This window comes from Gracilinanus agilis, chromosome 2, assembly GCF_016433145.1.
Source record: "Gracilinanus agilis isolate LMUSP501 chromosome 2, AgileGrace, whole genome shotgun sequence".
In the NCBI taxonomy this organism is placed as follows: Eukaryota; Metazoa; Chordata; class Mammalia; order Didelphimorphia; family Didelphidae; genus Gracilinanus; species Gracilinanus agilis.
In genome coordinates, this window is record NC_058131.1 from 335,518,312 (window position 1) to 335,536,755 (window position 18,444).

Genomic DNA, 18,444 nt, shown 5'->3' on the forward strand with positions numbered 1-18,444 from the left:
TTAATTATCACTTGAAATAGAGAAAGCAGATATATAGAGATTTAAGCTTAATCTAACCTAACTGACCTCGTGGTTCTCCACATGGCTGTTTCTCTCAACCATGGTCCTCCACCACCCCGGGCATGTCTCACCCCACACCCACCCCACACCTTTATCCTTTCTCTTGACCTCAACTCGAACCCTTTAGTTGCGGGTCATGTTCCTAGGGTTTTTCACCTGTAATTTCTGTTTGGAGCATTCACATGGCATCCAGCCATGCAGCAAAGTGGGGACAAGCTGGGTTGAGGGGAGCAAATTCTATATACACAATCTATATTGTATATTGCTTCCAAAGCAGAAGAGTGGTAAAGGCTAGGCACTGGGGGTGGGTGAGTGGGTTAAGTGACTTGCTCAGGGTCACACAGCTAGGAAGTGTGTAAGGTCAGATTTGAACTCAGGACCTCCCAGCTCTGGGCCTGGCTCTCCATCCACCAAGGCACCCAGCTGCTCCCCCCCACCCCAAATCTATTTTTAAAAAGAAAGCAGAAACACTGGGATTCAGAGTTAAAAGACCCGATTACTGGTACCAAACCTACAATTGAGTTGTAGTGTCTTTCCTTTTCTGGGCCACAATTTTCTCTGTTATCAATTAAAAAGGCTATATTAGATAACCTCTAAAATTCCTTCTGCCTCTCATATTCTATGTTCTAAGACTCCATTGAGCCTTGACCTCTTAGGTTCTATATTCTAAGCTTTTTCCCAGCTCTGACTGAAATCGTTAGAAAGAACGGCAGCCTTGGAAATCAGGAGGAACCTTTGCTCTGGCACTTACTAACTCTACTTCTTGGCTTCATGACAACCATTGAGTCACATAATCACCACAGAGCCTCAGTTTTCCCATCTATAAAGTGGGGGTGATAGTCATCTCTGTCCTCTCAGCCTTCTGTAGAGCTGTTAAAGGGAACAACTGAGAAAATAGATGTAAGCACGCTTTAAAGAGCAAGAGCTGGTTATTTTCCTTTGCTGGACCAGAGTGCAGGGAGAAATCCTATGAACAAGATGGACTCCCACCTTGCTCTCCGCTGAACAGGAATAGCCAAGTCCTCACTCTGCTGAAGGCTGAAGGCTTGGCTTTGTGAATCTGTAGTAAAGAGTGTTTTTTTTTCTTTTTATAGCCTGTTTCCATGGTGCCCTGAAAAGCCCTGAGCAAACTGCAGCTGGGGAGGCCTGGACAGCTCGGGGAGGGGGGGCCCCAAGAGTATTATCAAGCCATCCTCGGAGGCCCACTCTCCCAGGCTCAAGCCTCAAGAGTCGCCATCCGTCTCCTGACTCCCTGAGGAAAGCAGCTCACAAAAGAGCTCAGATTCTACTCTTTCTTTCATTCTGTCTCCAATCAATGAGATGGGGAGGGGTAGTGGACAGAGTACTGGGCTTGGAGTCAGAAGGCCAAGGTTTGAATCCTGCCTCGAACACTGAGAACTCCTTCAATCAGGGGGAAATGTACTGCATTTTCAGAATCACAATTTCCTTATCTATAAAATGGGTATAATACCTGTACATCTACCTCACAGATTGTTTGTGAGAAAAGTGCTTTTACTTTGTAAAACATTTTCGTAATGTGGGGTTTTATTGTTACTATTATAAGATAGAATTATGATTTAATAACAGTATTTAGATGGTGCTCAAGACTGGCAAAGCACTTTACAAATATAATCTTATTTTTTAACCATTGCCTTCTATCTTAGAATTAATCCTAAATATTGGTTCCCAAGGCAGCGGAGCATACGGGTCAGACAATTGGGGTTAAGGGATTAGAATCCTTACTAAGTATTGATAAGAAGAGCAGTAAGGGCTAAGCAATGAGAGTTAAGGGCCACACAGCTAGAAAGTATCTGAGAATGTATTTGAACCCAGGACTTCCCATCTCTAGGCCTGGTTCTCTATCTACTGAGTCATTTAATTACCCCCAATATCATGTCTTTTGACCCTTATAACAACCCTATGAAGTAGATGATATTATTATCCTTATTTTACAGATGAGGAAACTGAGGCATAAGATGTCTTGCTCAAGGTTACCCACCTAATAAGTGTCTGAGGCTGGTTTTGAATTCACATCTTCCTGAATCCAGACCCAGTACTCTATATACTGCAAACACATAGCAGTTTACTGGGGGAAAAAACAACAACACACACACACTGTGAGGCAGGATTTCTTGCATTTGCAATATTACCCTGGGCAATCATTACAACACACACACACACACACACACACACAGAAAAACACCACAAGCTTGGATTGGCCTTCCCATTCTTTAGCTATGTGGTCTTGGGCAAATTTCTTGATTTGTAAAATGAGAGGGTGCAATGAAATGGTTTTGGACATCCCTTCCAGCTCTGTAAGTCCGATAATCCTATGATCTCCACGTCCCCTTCTAGCTCTGACAGTCTATGTTTGAAGATTCCCTTCCAAGTTTCACCTTCTATGCTCTAAAGTCCCTCTTGTGTCTGACATTTGTTAAAAGGCAAACGGAATACTCACATCCTAATTTCCTGATCCCTTCTTATTAATAATTGTCTGAGAAGGTGGGTGGGGGTGGGAAGGAATATGAATTCCATGTATTTCATTTGAATAATTCTTCTCCCAACCATCAGGGAGTTCTCCTGAGCAGATCGGTTAACTAGGAATGCATTCTTTCTTCTCTCTCAGCTCCAACTGCCTTTCCAAGAGAACAGACTGGCAACCTCTTCGGTTTCCAGTCCGCTTTCATGGGCCTTGGTCTTTTGTCTCGGATAGGGTGATAGAGTGGACCCAAAAGGTCCAGGGAAAGAAACCATTTCTGTAGATGCTCTTTGACCAAGCCTCTCTAAAGACGGCAACTCACCTGCTCCTGGGAATTCATTACTCGTAACTTCATCTGCTTCAGGTATGTCGAGGTGAGGGGCATGTTGTAGTCGATGATCCCAGAAACCAGAGGGGAGGGAGGTTCATTCTCTGAAGGAAAAGAACAAATCAAAAGCCAGTTATAGCCTTTGCTAAGGGCTCCAGGAGCCTCACCCTCAAAGGAGGAACACAAGGCTGACACCTAAGAATGCTTTATTCTCACTCTCAGTGGTCTGAGAGAAAACCAACACTTCATACAACTCTCATTTCTGTAATCTTTAACATAGGTTAAACAACCATCTCTATGGTTAGTATTGTGTTGTTATCCCCATTTTACAAAAAAAGAAACTGAGGCTCAGAAAAAGAAAAGCCTTGCTTATGATAACATAGCTAGTATTTAGAGCCTTAAAAAGGAGGTTTTTACTTAGAGCTAAACTGGTGACCTTTTACAATTTCACTGGTCCATTCAAAAACCATTAATTGTTTACTATGTGGAAAGTCCAATGCAATGGGAAAAGACACAAAAACAAATAAGTCACATTTCCAGGAGGCATTCCTGTTTACAAAAACTGACTCCCTCCCCTATTTTACAGATAAAGAGACTGAAATCCAGAGAGGCGAAATGACTTCCTCAAAGTCACACAGCTGGTAAGTAGCAGAGTCAGGATCTGAATCCTGGTCTCCTGACCTCAGGGTCCAGTTCTATTTTGTGTAAACAGCAATTCCCTTTTCCAATTCAATAAATATTTATTAAATGCTTCCTTTGTGCCAGGCACTGTGCTAAGAGTTGGGGAAACAAGAAGAGGGAAAGACAGTTCCTATCCTCAAGGAGCTCACAGTCTAATGGGGGAGGCAACATGCAAAAATTATGTGGGAAGAAAAGAAATAGGAAATAAGTAAAATGGGGGAAAGCACTGGAATTACCAGGTGTTAGGGAAGTAAACCTCCTGTAGAGGGTGGGATTTTAGTTGAAACTTAAAGGAGGAACTGAAGATCAGCAGTCAGAGTGGAGGAGGAAGAGCATTCCAGGCATGGAAGAACAGTCAGAGAAAATGCCCAGTGGTAGAGTTTCTTGTTTGTGAGATATCCAGGAAGCCAGTGTCACTGGATCGAAGAGTGTGTGTCAGGGAATAGAGAGAAAGAACACCCGAAAGGTAAGAGGGAGACAAGGTAATGGAGGGTTTTGAATGCCAGTCAAAACTTCTTGTACTTGACCGTAGAGGAAATAAGAAGCCACCAGAGTTTATTGAGTAGAGAGGTGACAATCAGATTTTCATTTTAAGATAATCACTTTTGGGGCTGAGTGAAGGATGGAATGGTGACCTGCAGGCTATGCAGTAATCCAGGCATTAGGCAATAAGGCCTTTCACCAGAATGGTAGCAGTGTCAAAGGAGAAAAGGGGGCATATACCAGAGATGCTGCAAAGGTGACCAGAGCCTGGCAATACTGAATATGGAGGACGGGAAATACCGAGGAATCCTGGATGACTCTGAGGTTACAAGCCTTAGGGATTGGGAACATGGTCTGAATGAGGCAGCCCCTGACCTCTCGAGGTCTTTAGGAGTCTTGCATGGGGGTTATGATTTGTACACAAATAGGCAGTAACTGCAAAAAAGAAGTATAAAGCAGGATAGGCTACGATAGCATGAGGCTTCCTAGAAGAAGGAACATTTGAGCTAGCCCTTGAAGAAGGAATGGAAACCATTGGGAGAGAAGTCATTCTAAGGATAGGGAAACAGTACAAGCAAAGACACAGAGGTCAAAAACAAAAACGAGGGGTGTATGGACAAGGAGTGTGAATAGAGTCTAATTTGGCTGGTGCATAGGGTCCATGAAAGGATATGGTCCTAGACGGATAATACAGTGGAAAGAATACTGGACTCAGATTCTGGAGGATGGGGTTCCAGTTCTGCTTTTTTTATTTTTTAAACCCTAATATCTTTTTTATATATCCTATATTAATTTCATTTGTTACAGGGCAGGCAATGTGACTTGCCCAGGGTCACACAGCTAGGAAGTGTCCAAGGCCAGATTCGAACCTAGGACTTCCCATCTCTAGGCCTGGAAATTAATCCACTGAGCCATCCAGCTGCCCCTCCAGTTCTGGCTCTGATAGGTACTATGTGATCACAGGTACCTCACTGAATCTCAGTTTGCCTTACATAAAATGGGAATCTTGTGAAGAAAGTGCCTCATAAGTCTTAAAAGGCTTTAAAATTGTTCGTTGCTGTTATCATAAGGCTGGCAAGGTGGGAAGCTGGCAGATTGTGAATAGCCTTGAATGTCAGCTTGGGGAGATGAGACTTGATTTAGTAGGTGGTGAGAAGCCAGTGAAGGACTTTGAACAGCTCTGGAACTTGTGTAGTTTCTATCTTGTTTAGTCAGGGGTGGTTGTAGAGAAAAAGTTCTAAATCAAGGACAGTTCCAAGGTTAGCTGGCCATGAATCGATTAAAATGAAATTTCCTGGAGTAGCAAGATGGCTCAGTGGATTGAGAGCCAGGCTAGAGACCAGAGGTCCTGGGTTCAAATCTAGCCTCAAAGAATACTTCTTAACTCTGTAATCCTAGGTAAGTCATTTAAACCCCATTGCCTAACCCTTTCTGCTCTTTTGCCTTGGAACCAATACACGGTATTGATTCTAAGATAGAAAGTAAAAGTCAAAAAAAAAAAAAGAACTGAATTACCAAATGTAATGAAATACATGGTAAGTGTTAGATGCATAATGTCAGTTGTCATTATTATTATTCACAATCTGGCTGAGTGAGCCACTTCAATACATTGAAAATAGCCCTCAGTTTGAGGCCAGAAGACATGGGTTTGTGTGACCCTGGTCAAGTTACTGATCTGCAAAGTGAAAGAGGTGGACCAGAAGACACCCGAGTGCCCTTCCAGCTCTAAGTCAACAACGCTATGACTACTCTGAGCCTTGGTTTCTTTCCCTACAAAATAAAGGCACTATTATCTTTCCCTTTTTAACTAGGGTCATTGTGAGGATCAAATAAGATAATATCTATGAAATCCATTTACAAATTATAAACCACAGTGTACATGTCATTAATTTCTCATTATTAGGCGCTAGGAATATCTAGAAGCAAACATTATTTCTACCCCCCATAACCCTTCCCAACAGCCTGTGTATCCTCTAGAGTCTAGACTTTTCCTAATTCATTATCCTCCCTATCAATCAGGTTGAACATTTCAGTTGTCCTTGACTCCTCCCTCTTTTCCTCACTAGATCCTGAATCTCACCTCTTCTTTCCTACTGTCCAAAGACACACTCGAGTGGAAGGGAAACTGGTGCCCTCATTAGGGCCACTATCAGCAGCTGCTGCCTCCCTTGTTATGATAACTTCTAGTTTCAATACAAAGACTGATTGCTCCCATCAAGTCAAGGGACTTCCAGAAGAATAAGGGTCTTTTAAAGCCTGAACTAAGTATTCCAGAGTTCTATCTTGATGCTAATAGTTTCAACACATCAAAGATCTGATATTCCCCCAAAGTGGACACATCCTCCACATAGCCCCCTTCTCAAATAAGTAGCCAATCTGTGAGTTGCTATGGTCAAAAAAAAAAAAAGTACCTTCTAGTTAGCCTTTCCACACTTGGCTACTGTGGTCTTCAAACAAAAGACACACAATCTGCCATTAGACTTTCCAATTTTGAAAGCCCTGACAAAGTTCGTACTCCATTGACATAGCCTTCAAGACCCCAAGGTTGTCTCAACACCAAAATGAAGCATTACATAAAGACCTCAATAGACGCCTTCTCCGCAATTGGATGTCATTATGGATTTAAGCCTTGGATACCTCCCCAGATTCTCGTAATTATACTACCAGGTCACTCATTCATCTGCATTAGCTGTGGATATCTTTTCGGGGACCATAATGGAGGGAGAAATTGAGTTGGTTTGGGTTCTGGTCGCCTACAAAATATATTTTTACACATTCCCCATTCCATTCTTCCTAACCCAACATTAGGGTCTTCCAACCTTTGACTCCCAATATCCTGGCAACCTCTGTTATGGGCATTCACAGCAGAGGAGGGACAGATGGTTTCAGATTAAGTTTTTATCTGAGGATCCAGCACTTGCTGACACAGTTATCACTGCCCAAGCTCTTCGGTATTTTCTATGCCTGAGACTATAGGCAGCCTGGTACATAAAGCTTACTTCCCCAGGGGCAAACCCAACCCAGAGGAACAAAAACAGACACACAAGGAAACACAAGGCTCCCCAGAGCTGTTCTGCTCAGACATGCAGGGATCTCACATGACTAATTCTCCTTTCTATCATCGGTACACTCAGTTCTGCCGCTACCAAAAAAGGGTCAATATAGTCCAGAGGTAGGGAGTCTTATTGCTATTTTTCCTGCCTAAAAACAGAAGAGAGGAAGAGAGGCTGGTGCCCTCCTTAGGGCTATTGGCAGTAGCTGCTGCCACGCTGATTCCATAACATCTAGATTCCATACAAAAGAGTTCCTGCTCGCACTAATCTAAAGGTCTTCCAGAACAAGTGTCAAAACACCTGGAATGTAGAACCAGATAAAACTGTAACTGGGAAATATTTAACAAAATAAATAAAAATAAAATAGAATCTAGATAAAGTTAATATGTGGTTTTCTAAATCAATGTGTGGCCTCTTATAAGGATTCTTTTGTGTGGTTTAGTGGTTCCCATTTTTATTTGAGTTTGACCCCACTGTTCCAGAAGAACAAGAGTCTTATTAAGTCTGAAATCAGTAAATAGTCCAGAATTCACTCCTGAAGCTAAAGAATTAGGGATGATCTAAGGACCAAAATAGGCGTATTATAGCAAAACTTTAAATGTTCTCACCAAGGGTGTCATTCATAGGAAAACAATGAGTGTACTTTTAGATAATGTTATCTGGTGGGAAAAGATGCCTTATTAGGCACCAAGGAGCATGATCCTGAATGATCCAACAAATCCTTAGTGAGAAAGAAGAGAGCTTCTGGAGACGTATTTCTCTTTGCCAAATGGGATGGAAACCAACTCAAGGGCTAGATGTGTTTACAGAACCCCACAGACAATCAATGGTGCAGAAGCTACCCTCAAATTCAGCCAAGCTAAACCTACTCCATCACCTAAAATCAGAAAGTATTAATGAATCAATGAAAACTCTGACCATAACACTTCCCTGTATTTTCCCAGGGCCCGTCACAAAGTGGTGATTTTTAAAGCAGTTTTATGGGGGAGGAGAAAACTTGGAGATGCTCTTTAAGAGTCTCTTCGAGCCCTGATGCTCTAGGGTTTTATATTTATTTTAAGACTTCAAGAATCTGTGACTTCATGTATGTGGAGACCTTCCTTCACTGACATAGATCACCACCTCTTCCAGGTATCTGGAGATGATTTTCATGAATTTCTAGGGCCAAAAAAAAATTCATAACCTGGCTGCCAACCTTCTGGTGACAAGTCTATAACATCATCATCATCAATAAAATAACAATAGCTAACACGTATAAAGAGTTGCTCTGTGCTAAACGATTTACAATTATTATCTCATTTGTTTCTCACAACAACTCTGGGATGTAGGTGCTGTAATCACCCCCATTTTATAGATGAGAAAATTGAGGCAAACATCTTTTTTTTTTTTTAACCCTTACCTTCCATCTTAGAATCAATACTGTGTATTGGCTCCAAGGCAGAAGAGTGGTAAGGGTGGGCAATGGGGGTCAAGTGACTTGCCCAGGGTCACACAGCTGGGAAGTGACTGAGGCCGGATTTGAATCTAGGACCTCCCAACTCTATGCCTGACTCTCAATCCACTGAGCTACCCAGCTGCCCACAATGAGGCAAACATCTTAAGAGACTTGCCCAGGGTTGCACAGCTAACATGTGTCTGAGGCTGGATTTGAACTTAGATTCTTCCTGACTCCAGGCCCAGTCCTTTATCTACTGTACCACATGGCTGTCCCAACTAGCACAGATCAACAAAAAGTAGCCATTCCATCCACCTAAATGATAGCTCACAAAATTTTATAAATGAAAGAACAACAGTAGTTGTTGCAACCTCTGCTTGCCTCAACTATCAATAAAAATAGCACCTACCCCCTAGGGTTGTTGTGAGGATATACATATGAATATATATTAAAATATATAAAAAATACATACACACACATATATATTAGGCAAACAGGGTTAAGTGACTTGCCCAGGGTCACAAAGCTAGTAGATGTCTAAGGCTGAATTGGAACTCACAAAGATGAGTTTTCTTGAGTCCAGGCCTGTCACTCTATCCACTTTGACACCCAGCTGCCCCAAATGACATAAGATATTTAAAGTACTAAGCACAGTGCCTGGCATACAGTAGGCACTTTATAAGTGCTTATTCCTTCCCTCTCAATGGTATCACAATCATTTCCTGGAATATATAAAGTATCTTAAGTTTTACAAATGACCTACATCATCTCATTGGCTTCTCACAATGGCCCTGTTAGGTGGTACTACAGAAGTTATTAGTTCCATTTTTTTCATTTGAGGAAAGTGAGGCACAGAGATTAAATGACTTGCCCAATGGCACACAGCGAGTAGTTAGCTGGGCTAGTCTGAGGACAACAAACATAGACCGTATCTCACTAGGCTAGCCTTGAGAGCCCAGGGAGCAACTCCATACCGCAAGTAATGAGGGAAAGATCCATAATAGTTTAAGTAGAGAGAATCCTGAGGCCAGAGCCTCAGTGAGGCTTCAGTGCTCGCCTCACCTCCTGGTTCTAAGACCATGGTCTCTCATTGATGTAAATGCCCCAAGTGGTCACAGGAGCCAGGACTATGGAGCTGGCAGGCCTGGAATTTCTCACCCTGACTTCCTGTTTCCTTGCAGCCCCTGTTTATGCTACTCACAGGGATTGGAGAATCAGGGTTCAGGGGGCCCTGGATTGCCCATGGTTAGAAATAGGCAAGGAAAAGATAGTTTTCCTGAGCATAGAAGGCAGGATGCAGGAGAAAACAAGGTCCCTAACCTAATTTGAGTTAGAGACAGCCCAGGGGACCCTCCCCCTTCCCCTGTGCCCAATCCCCCTGTCCCACATTTCCCAAATGATCTCTCACCTTTCTTGCCCAATGCTGAATCACTGAATTCCTAATGGTCAGAAGCCAAGCAAGGGCAGTCTAGCCCTCCCTGGGAAACTTCCCTACCCTCTCCTAGGGCAATGAATAAGGGTCAAATGAGAGAACACTCTGATGTTCAGAGGGGCCATGAAAAGTGCAAAGGTCAGGGTGTTGCTGTTTGGTCAGGGTAGCTGGGACCTGTGGAAAACCCCTTTTTTCTCCTCTGGCCCTACCTGTACTGCCAGGAACCCAAAGCTGGTGGATGGCCCCTAGACATTTTTGTCAGCAAATGGTGGGAGGGAGGTGGAATTAAAGAGAGGAGGAGGAAGAGGAGGAAAAGCAGGAGGGGGAGAAGAAAGAAAAAGGAGAAGGGAAGGAGGAAAAGGAGAAGGAAAAGAGAAAGAAGAGGAAGGAGGGAACGGAAGGGAAGGGAACTTCCCAAGTGAGCCTTAGTTTTCTCATCTAAAAATGGGAGGGAGGAGTTTAGACTAGATGGCCTTTGAGGTCCCTTCTAGTTCTGTAATCTTATTAACCTAAATCCAATCCTTTTTCTACAAGACAGCCAGATTCAGAGACATATGAAAACAATGATCTTGTCTTCTCTCTAGAACAGATGGTTCCCAAACTCTTTTGGCCTACTGCCCCCTTTCCAGAAAAAATATTACTTAGCCCCCTAGAAATTAATTTTTTAAAAATTTTAATAGCAATTAATAGGAAAGATAAATGCACCTGTGGCCATCACCGCTCCCCTGGATCGCTGCAGCACCCACCAGGGGGTGGTGGCGCCCACTTTGGGAATCACTGCTCTAGAATGACTTTCCTTAGCCCTTTCATTGCCTCCAGCCTCATCATTCTGGTCCCTCAGAATCTTTCCAAGTTGAGCTCTCACTTGTCAATGTCCTTCAAATGTGATTCCCCAACCTCGGGGAAAGGTGGGATAGGGGGATTTGGTTGTTGGCTATTGAATTACAAATATCTCTAACTCATTATGCCTTACTTTGGGTCTAGTATAGTTGGCTGATTTTTTCCCCCACTAGACCTGTGATCTCATGGTAGGGAACTTTCAGTGAAGAAACCCTTTCTACCCACACAGATCTACACCTACTCTGCCAGAGTCTTAGAAGTTGCCTGGGGAGGGGGCAGCTAGGTAGCACAGTGAACACAGTATCAGACCTGAAGTCAAAAGGTCCTGGGTTCAAATCTGGCCTCAGACACTTCCAGCTGTGTGACCCTGGACAAGTCACTTAACCCCAATTGCCTAGCCTTTACTCATCTTCTGTTTTAGAATCAATACTAAGACAGAAGGTATGAGTTTTTAAAAAAAAAAAAAGTCACCTGGAAATACTCAGGGGTTAAATGACTTGCCCAGGGTCACAAAGACAAAATATGTCAGACAGGACTTGAACCCATGTCTCATTGACTTCAAAGCAAGCTTGATATTTACTATGACGTGCTCCTGCCCCAAAAAAGTACAACATCCATTTCCTACCCATAAATCAATGACCTGGAGCCAGTACACCTCGGTGCAGATTGTGGCCTTTCCACTTAATAGGTATGCGATCTTAGGCAACATATTTTGCTCACCTAGGCCCAAGTTCACTAGTTTGGCTAAGAGGGATAGTAGGTGCTTCCTGAACCGCCTCTGAGGGCAGAGGTAAGGAAAGGCTCTGTAAGCCCGAGTTGGTATTATTGCCGGGTTTACAATTTAGTCTGCTCAGAGCTCTCCACCTCGCCTATGTCAGCCACAAAGGGAGAAGGGGCTCTCCTTTCTACTTTTCATTTCCACACTGAATAAGCCGGCAAAAAAGCCTTCCTAGTGTGAGAAACCTTAGAGTTGGGATCCATTCTTCTGGTCCTTTCTCATTTATTAGGGTGTTGGCTTTGACAGGGAAAGCTCTGTTACCTGAGATAAAGAAATGAAGTTTATTCAAAGGGTGAGGACATGATGGGCACAATGGAGAATTAATCTACCCTTTCTCCTGACAGGAGCATACTGGACTGAGGTTTCTCTGCTGAGCTCACAAGGTTTATTTATATTCCAGGGATTTCTCAGCTCCAGCTTCCTCCTCTCTCCTCTTTCCTCTTCTCCCTCCCTTCATGCAGAAGGTGGGGGGAGAGGAAGTGGGGAAAATGAGCCACTCACTGCATGATACCCCCTCCCTCCTCTCCAGAAAGATCATTTGGAGAGGGAGTCAGCAGCCCCAGGAGACCTCTGGAGCCTTAATTGGGGAGTGGGAGGGTGAGGACATCATCATGCTGACAATCTCCAGAGCCCTGGAGAGGAGGGGAGGGGGAGGAGGGGGATGGGGGCATCCTCCCTATGCCACCTCCTGCTAGGAAGCCTGGCTGCCAGAGGGGAAACTGGAGTGGAATGGAGCTGGCAAAGGGCAGGATAGAGTAGCTGCTACAGACCCTGCCTTAAGGATCCCTGCTGCCCAAGTGGGAGGGAAAGAGAGAGTAGCTTCCCTTAGAATCCCTACCGGAGCAAAGCCTCCTAGCTGACGCCAACCTCCGCGAAGCCCCTGTCCTCCCCCAGAACAGGCTCTGTGTCTGACACAGCCAGTTGCTGTGGAAATGATTAGGATGTGAAACAGAGGGTGACGACTCCAGGCAGGAGTGGGAGAAGATGCCCTTGGGACTAAGACCCTGTTTTTGAAAAGGCAACCTGGAAAAATAAAGACTGCCTCACCTAGAAGTTTCCCAAGGAAGGAAGGAAGACAGCGGGGTGTGGTCAAAAGCGTGCGACCAATATGAATCCCAATTCTACTGATTACACCCCCCCCCATACCCACATGTGCATACACACTCACATACACACACTCACTAGCTATGTGACTTTTCTGGGTCTCAAGTTTCTCCATCTGTCAAATGAAGGGGTTGGATTAGATGATGATAATAATAATAAAATAATAATAATAATAATAATAATAATAATAGCTCACATGCATATAGCACATTCAGGTTTTCAGAGGGCTTTGCATACTTGATCTCAGTTGATCCTAGCAACAACCCAGGAGTTATTATTGTCCCACATATTACAGATGAGGAAACTGAGGCTTGGAGAGGTTGTTTTGCCCCAAATCACAGCCAGTAATGGAGAGGATCTCTCAGGTTCCTTCCAGCTGTGGCATCCTGTGTTCCCTTTTTAGAAGGCAGTTCAGCTAAGAAAGAGCACTGGTCTTTAATTTAGGAGACAACCTGGGTTTGAGTCACTTAGTATGTGACAATGAGTAAAGCACTTAACCTCTTTTTTGGCTCGGTTCCTCTATCTGTCAAATTGGTATGATTCTACTTGAACTCTGCCTCCAGTGGCTGTTGTGAGCAAAGCACTTTGGAAACCTTAAAGTACTATAAAAATACAAGGGATCATTACAATCATTATTATACATATATATTTTTTAACCCTGACCTTCTATCATAGAATCAATACTGTGTATTGATTGGTTCCAAGGCTAAAGAATAGTAAAGGTAAAATGTGGTAAAAGGTAAATGGTAAAAATGTGGGCTTAAGTGACTTGCCCAAGGTCACACAGATAGGAAAAAGCTGAGGTCAGATTTGAATCCAGGACCTCCTGTCTCTAGTCTTGGTTCTCAATTCACTAAGCCACTTAGTTGCCCTTTGTTGTACATAATCTAAGGTCCCTCTTCTGGCTCTGACATTCTGTGTTCTAAACTTCCCTCTCATGATGATGTTCTTTTTTTTTTTTTTTAATCCTTAACTTCTGTGTATTGGCCCCTTGGTGGAAGAGTGGTAAGGGTAGGCAATGGGGGTCAAGTGACTTGCCCAGGGTCACACAGCTGGGAAGTGTCTGAGGCTGGATTTAAACCTAGGATCTCCCGTCTCTAGGCCTGACTCTCAATCGACTGAGCTACCCAGCTACCCCTCATGATGACGTTCTAAAATCGCCTCTTACAGCGCCAAAAGTCTATGGTAGCTCTAGCTACCAAGAAAATGCATGACCAAGATGTGTGTACAGACAAAACGGGGGTAGGCAGAAAGTCACCCACTTGGCATTGTGCCAACCAGTGTTAATGCTTGGAGATGGCTCACAACTCGAGGGTCCCAGTTAGCACATGCCAGTGGATCCTGGATCCAAGTTTGGGGGGGTGGTGTCAAAGCTTCGCAAGAGATATCAGCTCCTTTTACAAGAGATTTATTCCAGTGCCTCATATGGCAGGAGCTGGTGGATGTGCCTGATGGGGAGGCAATAGTCTAACTGCTCTCAGGGGAAGGGGAGTCATTGGATGTTGGTGAATGGGATGGTGTCAGAGGTTCCTAATGTGCTGTTTTCTGGACCAACCAAAATGAAATGAAACCCCCACAGGTCTCCTTCATACACTGTTTCCTTTGCCATTCGCTTTGCTGTAAGATTTTTATCTACAATGGTTACAATATTCTTTGTGTCATTTACAGTAGAATCCACTTAATCAACACCTAAACAAATGGGCTGTCCTTCGTTCAGAGCCCTTGCCTAGACTTCAAACAGGGGCAAAATTGCCCCGGACTCTAGCAACCTTCCCTGGGCTGGGTGCCAGTGAACAGATTTGGCACAGAGCACTTGGGGGAAGCTAAATCCTAGATGAATGGCCCACCTGGGCTCCATTCTCAGGGCAACTTCCTACAAGCACCAGCTAAATTTATTGGCCCATTTCACTGTGCCAAAGCCACCTGCAAGCAGATGTGCCCCCAAGATTTAATGGGGGCCTCTGGGGAGGCTCAGGGGGGAAATGGGGCTCAGGGACTGCTGCAGCTCACTCAGCAAATACAGACTAGAATTTGTGAACCTGAATGCTGGGAGGGACTCCACTTACCTTCCTGTCACTAGAAGTGGCCTTGAGTCATCCATTTGCTTTTTTACAACAATAAATATTTATTTATTTACAGTTTAAAGGTACACCTCCAGTCCATCTCTGTCTAATAGAAATCCTATACATACTTTAAAAGTCTAGCTCAAATGCCTCCAGGAAGCCTTCCCTGGAAATTTATCGACTAATTTGCCAGTTCATAGTCTCAGAACTGGAAAGGAATCTTTTTTTTTTTAAAACCCTTACCTTCTGTCTTAGAATCAATAGTGAGCATAGCTTCCAAGGTAGAAGAGTGGTAAAGGCTAGGCAATGGGGGTTAAGTGACTTGCTCAGAGTCACACAGTTAGGAAGAGTCTGACGCCACATTTGAACCCAGGGCATCCCATCTCCAGGCCTGGCTCTCAACCCACTGAGCCACCTAGCTGCCACTGGAAGGGAATCTTAATGATCACTGAGCCCAACTCTTATTTTACATGAGGGAAGTGAGGATCAGAGGTTTTAGGGTCACAAAAATCACAAATTCAGGCTTAAAAGAGACCTCTGAAGTCATCTAGTCTAACCGCCACACCATTTTAAAAGGGAGCAAACTGTGCCCCAGAGTTAGTTAAGTGACTTGAGAAATCATATTTGTAAAGTGCTTAGCACAGTGCCTGGCACACAGTAGGCACCATAGAAATAAATGCTCATTCTCTTCCCTTCTCCTTGCCCAAGGTCACATAGGGTTAATAAACAGCGTGGCTGGGACTGGAAACAAGTCTTCTAGGTACAATTCCAGTGGGTTTTTCCCACTCCACCACACCACCTGGGGTCTCTTCCTCCTTGAGTCTCTAAAAGACTTTTGTCTGTACTACTCTTATAGTTAAGCCAACAAGGATTTGTTATAAGCATCTACCACGTATGCCAGCCCTGGAGATACAAAGAAAGTCCCTGTTTCAGTCTTGTACACCTCTCCTACCTTATTCTCATATTATAATTATCTCTGTGTGTGGCTTATTTTCCACTGGAAATAGTAAGTTCCATGAGGGTGAGGACTGTATCTAATTTAATCTGAATGTCTCCCCCATACTGCTCTGTTCCCAGAAGGCAATTAATAAATGTTAGTTGAGTTGAATTAAGCACCTACTCTATTCCAAGTACTATGGTGGCGCAATACAATGAATGAATGGTTAAGGAAATGAAGTCACAGAGTATTGACTGCTCATTCAAGATAATCCAAATTCCTCAGCAAGTTTTCAAGGCCCTCTGCAATCCAGCCCCAGCCTCCCTTTCCGGCCTTATCTTCCCCTTCATATACTTTATATATCCTCTAAAATGGATCTACTTTCTCTTACCCTCTTCTGCTCTCTGCTTTCCTTCCTCAGGGTTCCTTTGTTCATAAATATTTGCTTTCTCAATCCATCCAAACCTTTCCTCCTCTGCTTATGCACATCCTACCAACCTATCAAAGCCCAAAGCAAAAGGCACCTCTTCCAGGAAACCTTCCATGATTCCCTCAGCAGAAAGCCATCTCTCTTATTTTATTTAATTGAATGTTTCAAGAGTTGACATTCAAATTTGTGCTTTCTTTACCTGTGCCTATCTTGTTATCCCTACTAGATTTTATAAACTCCACGGCAGTCCCATCTTAATCTCTTTATAGTTCCCTTACTGCCCAGCACAGTGCTTTAAGTAGGTACTGAACGTTTGCTGAATGAATGAATGAATGAATTAATGAATGTAAAGACCTTAGAATCACAAAATCCTCAAGCTGGAAGGGATTTCCAAGGTCACCTCCTATGGTAGCTCCCCAAACAGAAGCACTGGGCTAGACTCCAGATGATGTCTGAGCTCTCTTCCAGCAGTTCCCAAATCTACAATGCAAAGTGCTACAAGATTTTCAGAGGATGGAAAGATCGCTTTCAGTCAGGGTGCTCAAGAGACGCTTCTGAGGTGGCATTTGGTGCATTTTCAAATGATCCCTGAGATACAAGTGTAGCTTTCCCCAGCAACACCATGGATTCCCACTGGCCTCTGGGAATTAGGACAAGTGCTTAATCGGCATTTCTCTTCTTTAAGGCTCTGCCAGCATTCATGGTTCTCCTATGCAGATGATGCAGCAGCAGCTGTGGAAATATATTGTCGAGGGGTCTCTGCTCCAGCCCACCCCTCTACCCCCCTCCTGACCCCAAATATCTGTCTTTGTTTACCTTTGGGCTCTAGCCCATTGGAGTTAAAGTGCATCCTCTTTTGACACTCTGTGCAGCTCATCAGGAACCGGGTCACAGCCTCCCTTGGGAGAAAAGCGTAGGTTTCTGCAATCTAGGGAAAGAGACAGAAGTCTAATTATCTCTGGGCTCCTGGTCTCTGGCTGCTTGATAAGGTGATCAAGGAACAACCTGCCTCGTCTCACTCACCGGGGCTGGGACTATATTTCCCTTAAAAAACATACCATCAAGGCAGTGAAGGAGCACTAGTGTAGGAGTCAGGAGATCTGGGTCTGATTGGAGTTCACAGGTTTGTGGAACCAGAAGGGTGCTTAGAGATCACGTAGCTCAGCCTCCTCATTTTACAAAGAAACCAAAGCTCTCAGAGGGGAAGGGATGTGCTCAAGGTAGGTAACAACAGAGACAAGATTGTTTGAATCCAGCCCCTTTGGATCAATGCTCTTTCCAGGTGGCATAGTATAGGGAATGCTGAATCTGGTTCAGATCCAGCCTCAGACACTTGCCAGCTGTGTAACCCTGGGCAAGTCCTTTAACCTCTCCATGCCTAGATTTCCTCTATCTGTAAAATGGGGACAAAAACAGTAGCTTTCCCCCTGGGTTGTTATAAGGATGAAATGAGACAATATTTGTAAAGTTCTTTTGCAAACTTTTAGAGTCCATATAAAGGCTGTCCCCTGCCCTACAATGGTATTTCTACTATACTATGAGATTCTGCTCACAATTACTAGCTTTGGACAAGTCACTTGATCCTCCTATGAACTTCGGTTCATCTGAAAATGGCATCCGTAACACTTGCACCAGCCATCCCGCAGAATCCAGTGCGGGGACAACACTCCATATAAACAACAAATGTGAGTAATATTTTACTCCATTTCTCATTTCATGAGAAAGGAAGGATATTAAGTAAGAGCAAGGAGCTGTCCTAAGACCAAGCACCAGTCAGGTTTCCTTCATTTCCAGGGACTGAAATCATTCAAGATGTTTTCTGGGAATTAGTTCTTTCTGTCAGAGGAGGTTTGGAACAGAAGAGCAGGCCTGTTAGATAAGGCTATTTCTTATTCGGGCAATCATTTTTAGTCTTTTGTTAAAAGTTCTGTTTTAGAGATAGGGCAAGTAAGCTGTAAGGGGATCTGACTCTCAAAATTACGTAGAGCCAGTTCTAGCATCTTCTTTTATTTTTTACTTTTTCTAAAAGAAAAACGCTTACCTTCTGTCTTAAAATCAATACCATGTATTAGTTCCAAGGCAAAAGAGTGGTAAGGGCTAGGCAATGGAGGTTAAGTGACTTGCCCAGGGTCACCCAGCTAGGAAGTATCTGAAGCCAGATTTGAACCTAAAACCTCCTTTCTCTAGGCCTGGTTCTCAATCCACTGAGACACCCACCCGCCCCCTAGCATCTTCTTTTAATTCCAAAAGTAGACTTCTACTGGATACTAAGGGAAACCTATGAGTGCTCAGAGGTAGGAAGCCAAGTGGATTTCTCATCACAAGTGGGTCCCTCCCATAA